The sequence below is a fragment of the Microtus ochrogaster genome, chromosome 22, assembly GCF_000317375.1.
Source record: "Microtus ochrogaster isolate Prairie Vole_2 chromosome 22, MicOch1.0, whole genome shotgun sequence".
NCBI classification, from domain to species: domain Eukaryota; kingdom Metazoa; phylum Chordata; class Mammalia; order Rodentia; family Cricetidae; genus Microtus; species Microtus ochrogaster.
Genome location: NC_022023.1, coordinates 15,194,720 through 15,202,510, shown reverse-complemented (window position 1 = coordinate 15,202,510; position 7,791 = coordinate 15,194,720). Strand labels below are relative to the sequence as shown.

Here is a 7,791-nt window from a genome sequence, read left to right as displayed (position 1 = left end):
CCCTCCCTCCCTCTCCTCTCCTCTCCTCTCCTCTCCTCTTCTCTCTCTCTCCCCTCTCCCCTCTCTTTCTCTCTCTCATTATTTTTTTTTTCCTAAACAATGAGGTCTCACCCTGTATGCAGCCTAAGCTGATTCGGAACTTACTTTCGTCGTCCTGGCTGCCCTCCTGCCTCAGCGCTGGGACTGTCTTCCTCTTGCTTTCCGGTTGAAAGAGTTACACATTTTTCTAGTTGTACTTAGTAGACACAAAGTGGTTGTTTGTTATCAGTTCTAGAGACACACACAAATACAATAAACCAGAAAGTCCTTATTTTATGCTTTTTCTTGTTTTTACATAACTGCACAATTGATGCTTCTATAAAGTGACAAAGGCCCTTAATAAACCAGGGAGTCCCTGGGAGCGGAGGGGGGCGGGGTGGATTTTCAATTCATACAGTCTCCTGCTGAAACGATTATGCATCATCTGAGCGCTTAGCTGCTGCGGTGTTAGCCATACCTGCAGCTTCTTCTCAATGGCGATCGCAGACTTTTCATAGCATGTTACACTTGCTGCAGATTCTTCAAAACTTTGCTTACAGCTGTTGGTGCAGAGCTTCCAACAGCAGCGGTTGTAGGGAAGTGTCTAAAACCTGTGATTTAATAGAGCAACAAAACACACCTAAAGGCGGGAAGGTGGTGGCGCCTGCCTTTAATCTCAACATTCGGGAGGCAGAGGCGGGTGGATCTCTGAGTTGGAGGCCAGCCTGGACTACAACGTGAGTTCCAGGACAGCTAGAGCTAAACAGCCAAACCCTGTCTTGGAAACACACACACACACACACACACACACACACACACACACAAGGGTTAAGTTAGTCAGGAAGTGGTGACCCACATCTTCAATCCATCAGATCTCTGAGTGTGAACCCTCAGCCTGGGCTGAGGGAATAGCAGGGGGTGACGAGCATAACAGGCCTTGCAATCATGAGCATCTATCTCCAACACCCGCATAGCATAAAAAAACCTAGTGTGGGGGTTGCTGGGTCCCAGAAGGCCACAGAAGCCTGCCAAGGTGATCTAATCAGCAAGCTCTGAGTCCCAGTGAAAGACCTGGTTTTCAAAAGCAAGATAAACAGGTCCTGAGAAATAACGCCCAAGGTTGACCTCTGCCCCCACATACAGATACGGTTGACATCTGACCCACACCCACAAAGAAACAAACACCCTATCAACTGCTTGCTCTCTCCAGCCCCAGGCACACGTTAACTGGGCCATCTCTGCAGCCTGCAGCGCCCGCCCTCTGTGTGTGTGCACGCGTGCTAGGCCTGGCCCTGTGAATAAGCAGAGAGCAGCAAGGACTTAGCAGATCTTTCTTTAGCTGAGGTTGTTTGAGTGGAAACGGGAACCAGTGCAGTCACCAGAAGTTAGCAGATGTGACAGATGCAGGAAGAGCAGACAGGGACATGAGGGCTTCTTGGTCAGCGTGGAATGACTCAAAGCTCCGTCCTGCTGGGGAGCAGAGCCAAGGATTCCGAGATCAGCCATGCATGGTGACTTAGTGAAGAACTGTTCTCTCTGGGTTCAAGTCCCAGACAGGCTCTCTGGCTGAATCAAGAACTCCTGAGCTAACTAGGCTGACCGGCCATCAGGAAGCAGCCTCCCTATCACTCCATCTCCTCATCAGGGAAAGAGGGTGACAGCTCCTCCCTGGGAGTGCCTAGGTGACATCAGCCTCAGAGCAGGAGCCAGCGTTCCTGTGGTCAGAATTGGTCATTACTACCAGGCTTAGGTCAGGCCCTAGAATAGAGCTCCGAATGAGACCCCACTTCAGTCCCTGTGAAATTCCCAACAGCGGAGAGCTGGGAGGAACTTTTCTCAGATGTCTCAAAACATAGAGATCAAGAATGTACTAGCAGCAGTTGGGGGGTAAACTGAAATTCCAAGTCACCCACTGTCACAGGATAAACTCAAAGCCAACCCAATATACACCAGACCCTGCCTCAGAAAAAAAGAATAAGAAAAGAAAATTGTGTACATGATAAGTAAAAAGGAATTTTCAATCTAAGAGAGGTATTTGTCAAGGTCTTTTTAAAAATTCTGGTCAAAGTACATTGTATACATGCATTAATACCATTGTTTTATATAATTAATATACATTAATTTTTAAGAGAGAAAAACACATTACCAAAGATGTACATAGATCCCTCCAGCATCCTAGATTATTGGAAAGCCAAGGTAAATAATAAAGATTACACTAAGGGGAGCGCTCTCTGCGAACGTGAAAATCCAGCCCAGTCTCCTCTGAGTGCAAATAGTACCTTAGTGACATTTAGCTGATGACAAAGAAAGGAAGGAAGGAAGGGAGGAAGGAAGGAAGGAAGGAAGGAAGAAAAAGAGCAATGAGGGCTCTTTCACCAGTGACTGAAACCCCAGCTCCACCTGGCCACAAGAGATCCTGTCTCAAATCCATTCCTCAGCTGGCCATGATGGCGCCTTCAATCCCAGCTTGGGAGGCAGAGACAGGCAAATGTCGTGAGTTTGAGGTTAGCCTGGTCTACACAGTGTGCTCCAGGACAGCCAGGGTCACAGAGTGAAATTCTGTCTCAACAATAAAAAAGACTTAAACCACTCCTTTCTCCCATACCCTTCCCTCTCCCACCAAAAAGCCAAAACAAATAGCTAAATAGATACGTAAAATCCAGGGGCCAGCCATATGGCTCAGCAGATAAAGGTGCTTGTTGCCCATCCTGAAATCCTGAGTTTGAGCCCCAGGATGCATGTGGGAGAGGAGAACTACCTCCTGGGTGTTCTCTGGCCTCCGTGGCGCTGCGGCCCCTGTGCACACGCACAAATAAGCTTTAAAGAAAGGAATGAGCTGCTGGGAATGGTGGCGCATGCCTTTAACGTCAGCACTCGAGGGTCAGTGGCAAATGGAGTTCTGAGTTCTAGGCCAGCCTGGTCTACATAGTAAGACCCTGTCTCAAAACAAAACAAAACAAAACAAAAAAAAAAAAAAACCCTGCAGCTTTAATCTGCTAACACAAAACAGGGTGCCTCCATGGGAAGCAGCCACACTGATGACAGGAAGGAAAACTTCACAGTTCAATTCTTCCTGAACAGCTCAGTTTAGTTCATAAGTTCCATCCCCAATCCTGGGGACTGAGGTAACCCCTTCAACCCCTTAGCAGCAGCCAGGAACTCGGAAGAGAAAGATAACCGGTGATTAGAATACTAGGTGTCTCCTCTGTGTACCGGTTCCACACAAAGAAACACACAAATGGTCATGGACCAGTCTCTTCTCCTCAGGAAGCGTCCTTGTCACCCACAAGGATGTATACTTCCATCAACTGCTTTTACCTGCCCTTAACTGCACAGGTGTGCCACAACCAATTACCCCTATGTAACAGGGAATTGATTTTAGAAATAAGTCTCTCGTCTCAATATCACATAGTAGGCATCTGAAAACAAAACGGAACAAAAAGAATTGATAAATTGTAAAAAGGATTGGGGGAGGGGCGGTGAGAAAGGATTAGAGAGGGCCGGTGGGGTGAGTGTATTAGACATGTTTATGAAATTGTATATTTTTTTTTTAAATTCCGGGAAGACCCTTGCCTGACTGGCAGCAGCCATCAGGTGAGCCAAGATGGGTGCGTACCTATACATCTGGGAGCTATGGAGGAAGAAGCAGTCCAATGTGCTGCGCTTTCTCCTGAGGGTCCTCTGCGGGCAACACCACCAGCTGTCTGCGCTGCATAGGACTCCCCGGCTCATTGGGCCCGATAAAGCACTAAGGCTGTGGGGACACAATGCCAGGCAAGGTTATGTCGTATTCAGGATTCGTGTCCGCAATTGGTAGCCGCAAACGCCCAGATCCTACGGGTGCAACTTTACTGCAATCCTGTCCGTCATGGTTTTAACCATCTAAAGCTTGCCGGAAGCCTTCAGTCTGTTGCTGAGGAGAGAGCTGGACGCCCGTTGTGGGGCTTTGAGAGTCCTCAATCCTTACTGGGTTGGCGAAGATTTCACATATGAAATATTTAAGGTTATCCTCGTTGATCCATTCCATAAAGCTATCAAAGGAATTCTGACACCCCGTGAGGCCACTGTACCAGTCCACAAGCACTGAGAGATGGGTGGACTGACATCAATGGCCACAAGGGCCGTAGCCTTGGAAAGGGCCACAGACTACGGGTGCAGCTTGTGGGTGCAGCTTGGAGACGGCACAATACTCTCCTGGTTCACCATTACACATAAGGTTTGTAAGATTCATACCAAGCAAACAATTTAGGATCGTCCACAACAACAAAATATGCTGGAAAGGGGGCCGGAGAGCTGGCTTAGCAGAAGAGCTCTGGCTGCTCTTGCTGAGGACCCAACATCCACATGGCAGCTCCATGGGTAACTCCAGCTCCCAAGGATCTGGTGTCCTCTTCTGGTCTCCGTGGGCACCAAGCATACGCATGCTGCACATATATACAGGCAGGCAAAACTCCTACAAGATAGATAGATAGATAGATAGATAGATAGATAGATAGATAGATAGATAGATAGATAGATAGGATAGATATTATAGATAGATAGGATAGATATTATAGATAGAAAGAAAGATAGATATGGTAGATAAAAAGACAGATATGATAGATATTATAGATATACAGACAGAAATACTTGTAAGTTCTTTCATCTTATAAATAAAACTTTCTGAAAAACTATGTAATAAAGAGACTTCAGTTGATAACCTTTAAAATAGTTTTAGGCTTCTTTTAATTTGTGTGCATGTGTGTTTTGCCTGCATGTGCGTATGTATACTGGATACATGCGTGTTTTGCTGCATGCGTGTCTGTGTACTGTGTACATGCCTGGTGCCCGCAGAAGTCAGTGGGAACTGGAGTTACAGATGGTTGTGAGCTCCCATGTGGTTGCTGGGGAATAAACCTGGGTCCTCTGCAGGAGCAGCCAGTGCTCTTGACCACTGAGCCAGCTCTCCAGCCCCTTGGGTGATAGTCTTAAAGATAAAGGTGGCTCAACAAGACACTTTAGCTTCCTGTTTTGAGATAGGGTCTACTGTAGCCTGACTCTCCCACCCAGCCAAGACAATTTAATTTATTTTTTTTTTCCCACGGCAGGGCTCAGTGTGTAGCTTTGAAGTAGATAAAGTGAATATTTAACATGACCTTTATTTTAATCCCCAACTTCTCCCAAAATTATTTCCAGGAATCTCAATAAACAGTGGGTGTCCAGAAAAGGGAGAGGTAGCCAGGCACAGTGCCTCGCACCTGTAATCACAGCACTTGGGAAACTAAGGCAGAAGGAGCGCCATGCTTTTGAAGCTAGCCTGGCTACAGAGTGAGGTCCTATCTTAAACCCCCTTCAAGGCAAGAGGGATGGCTCAGCAGTTAAGAGCACTTGCTGCCCTTGAAGAGGACCCAGGTTTGGCTTCTAGCACCCGTGTGACTACTCACAACCTCCTAATAACTCCCTTTGCGGGGAATCTGTCGCCCTCTTCGGGCCGCTTCAGGTATTGCATGCGCATGACGCACTTGTGCGTACATAATACAGGCAGAAACATACACATAAAATCTTTCTTTTAAAGATAAAGACAACCAAGCTGCTGTCTCTGATATAATTCTATATATCCATAGAAACTAGACATACTCAGCAAATACTGGATTTTAGAAGTGGCATTTCTGTCTGTCGATGTCCTAAGCTCCTGCTGCCATGAGAGCCATGCAGCTTCCTGGGGTCGGGACTGTCTCTTGGAGTTGTATTGGAGTCCAAGGGTCATGCTACTTCTGGTGCCATGATGACTGGGTGGCCTGCGCTGCCACCTGGGGTCATGATGGCATCCAGACTCGGGCTGCTGCCAAGGACCATGTCTGGGTCTGTGGTCCTATCGCAGCCAAGTTCTGTGTTGTAGTCCGTGGGCCAAGTGGCCACAAGGTGCTACACGGAGGCCCAGGGTCTGGGACACAACCTGTGATCTTGGAATCTGGGGCCATGCTGCAGCTGGGATCATATAGATCTGAGGGGCCTGTGCCACCACCTGGGGCCACGGGTGTCATCTGACCCGAGCTGCTACCGAGAGCCATATCTGGGTCTGTGGTCCTGCTGCTGTGGTCCATGTCACCTCAAGGGGACATGGGAACCATGCATGATGGGAACCATACATCAGAGGGACATTCTGAGCTGGCTCTGCATTTTGCTGGTCCTGGGATAGCTGGCCCTGCCCCTCATTGGTTGCTGCAACAAAAGAGCTGGTCCGGACCCTCATGGGAGAGCTGCCCCTCACACCCACACTCAGGAGAGATGACACTCATTGCTTGGACATAGGACAGCTGGCTCCACCCATTGCCTAAGGGGTTAGCTCAGACAGCCTGCTGGAGCTCTAGAAGGAACTGGTCCCATGGAATGATAATTGCGTGATCTCCAGGACTGGGGAAGCTTTGGAATGTCCACGTCTGAGGGAAGTTTCCGTGAGGGTCCAGTCGTGAGGTGTACCAAAACCCAGAAGCCTTGAACCAGACCAGTGACTCTTTGCAAGTAAAGCTGATGTCTACTGTGTGTCAAACTGAGGCCCCCAAAGCCACCAGGACAAGGAAGAGGAGAGGCTGGAAAGATGGGGGAGTGAAGAGGTTTTTGTTGTTGTTTTGTTTTTGTTCTTTGTTTGATTTGTTTGTTTTGGTTTGATTTTTTAAAAAATTTTTTCACTTGGGGGACCGCTGCAGGGGAGAGGGGAGGATGTGGAGGGACTAGGAAATGAGTAGACTTAGGGTGCATGATGGGAAATTCTTAAAGAGTCAATGAAGAAATTATGTTAAATTAAAAAAAGAAATGGCATTTTTATCATTACTGAAGGAAGGTCCCCACAAAGATGGGCACTGAAAATGAGTATCCATCCTGGGAGCCAATTCATCAGGGCAGATGGACATCCAGACAGATGGACATCCAGGCAGAGGGACAGAACTCCCTGCTTCTACAGACTTGTTGCATCTTTGGGCTCAGAGCCATAGCCTCCTTAGGGCTGGTTTCTTTGTTTTGTTTGCTGCTTTATTTTTTGAGACAAGGTTTCATCACGTAAACCAGGCTGACTCTGAATTCACAGTTATTCACCTGCCTCTGTCTTTTAGGTACCGGGATTAAAGACATGCACCCCCACACTGAGTATCCCTGTGTGGGGTGAACCTACTGCCGCCGAGGAAACTGAGACCTTCGGCTCTGACCTACAGTAGCCACCCGAACCCACAGTACCTGTTCTACCTGCCCACGGTAGTAAATGAGTTTCTTGCGGTTGATATGCCCCGTCTTTTCAGATCAAAACGTCAGTCTTGCCAAGTGTGAAGAGAAGTACCCGTGTCTCTCTGACAGAGTCGTAGCTTTAAAGAGCGGCTACGTAGACATTTTCCGGGTTGAAAGTATGAGTGGAAATGCACTTGCTCTTCTGTTAGAACGAACCCCTTCACTCCATCTCAGGAACAGGAGTGCCTAAGTTATAAGTCAGCTATCCCTTCAGCGTGTGTGTGTCAGTCGATCCTGTGGGGTCCACGCTCCCCTAGCCACAGCTGACTGGATACAAGGTAGACATGGACCAGCCAGACTTGAAAGCTACCAACTTTAGACAATGAAGGGAGGCTCAGCCAGCAAACTGGGAGGTGACTATGTTGCTTTTCTTCTCTTTTGTTTTTTCAAAGTAACTCAAGATAGAATTATTTGGGAAAAGGGACTCTCAAATGTGAAAATGATTCTGTAAGATTGGCTTATAGGTTAAGTCTTGATTAATGATAATTGTAGGAGGGCCCAGTCCACTGTGGGTGG

General features: G+C 47.6%; 1 pseudogene; it reads left to right on the top strand.

Moving 5' to 3' along the window:
* Positions 1–3,622: 3,622 nt before the first annotated feature.
* LOC101998892 lies at positions 3,623–4,233 on the top strand (annotated as a pseudogene).
* The last annotated feature ends 3,558 nt before the right edge of the window (positions 4,234–7,791 follow it).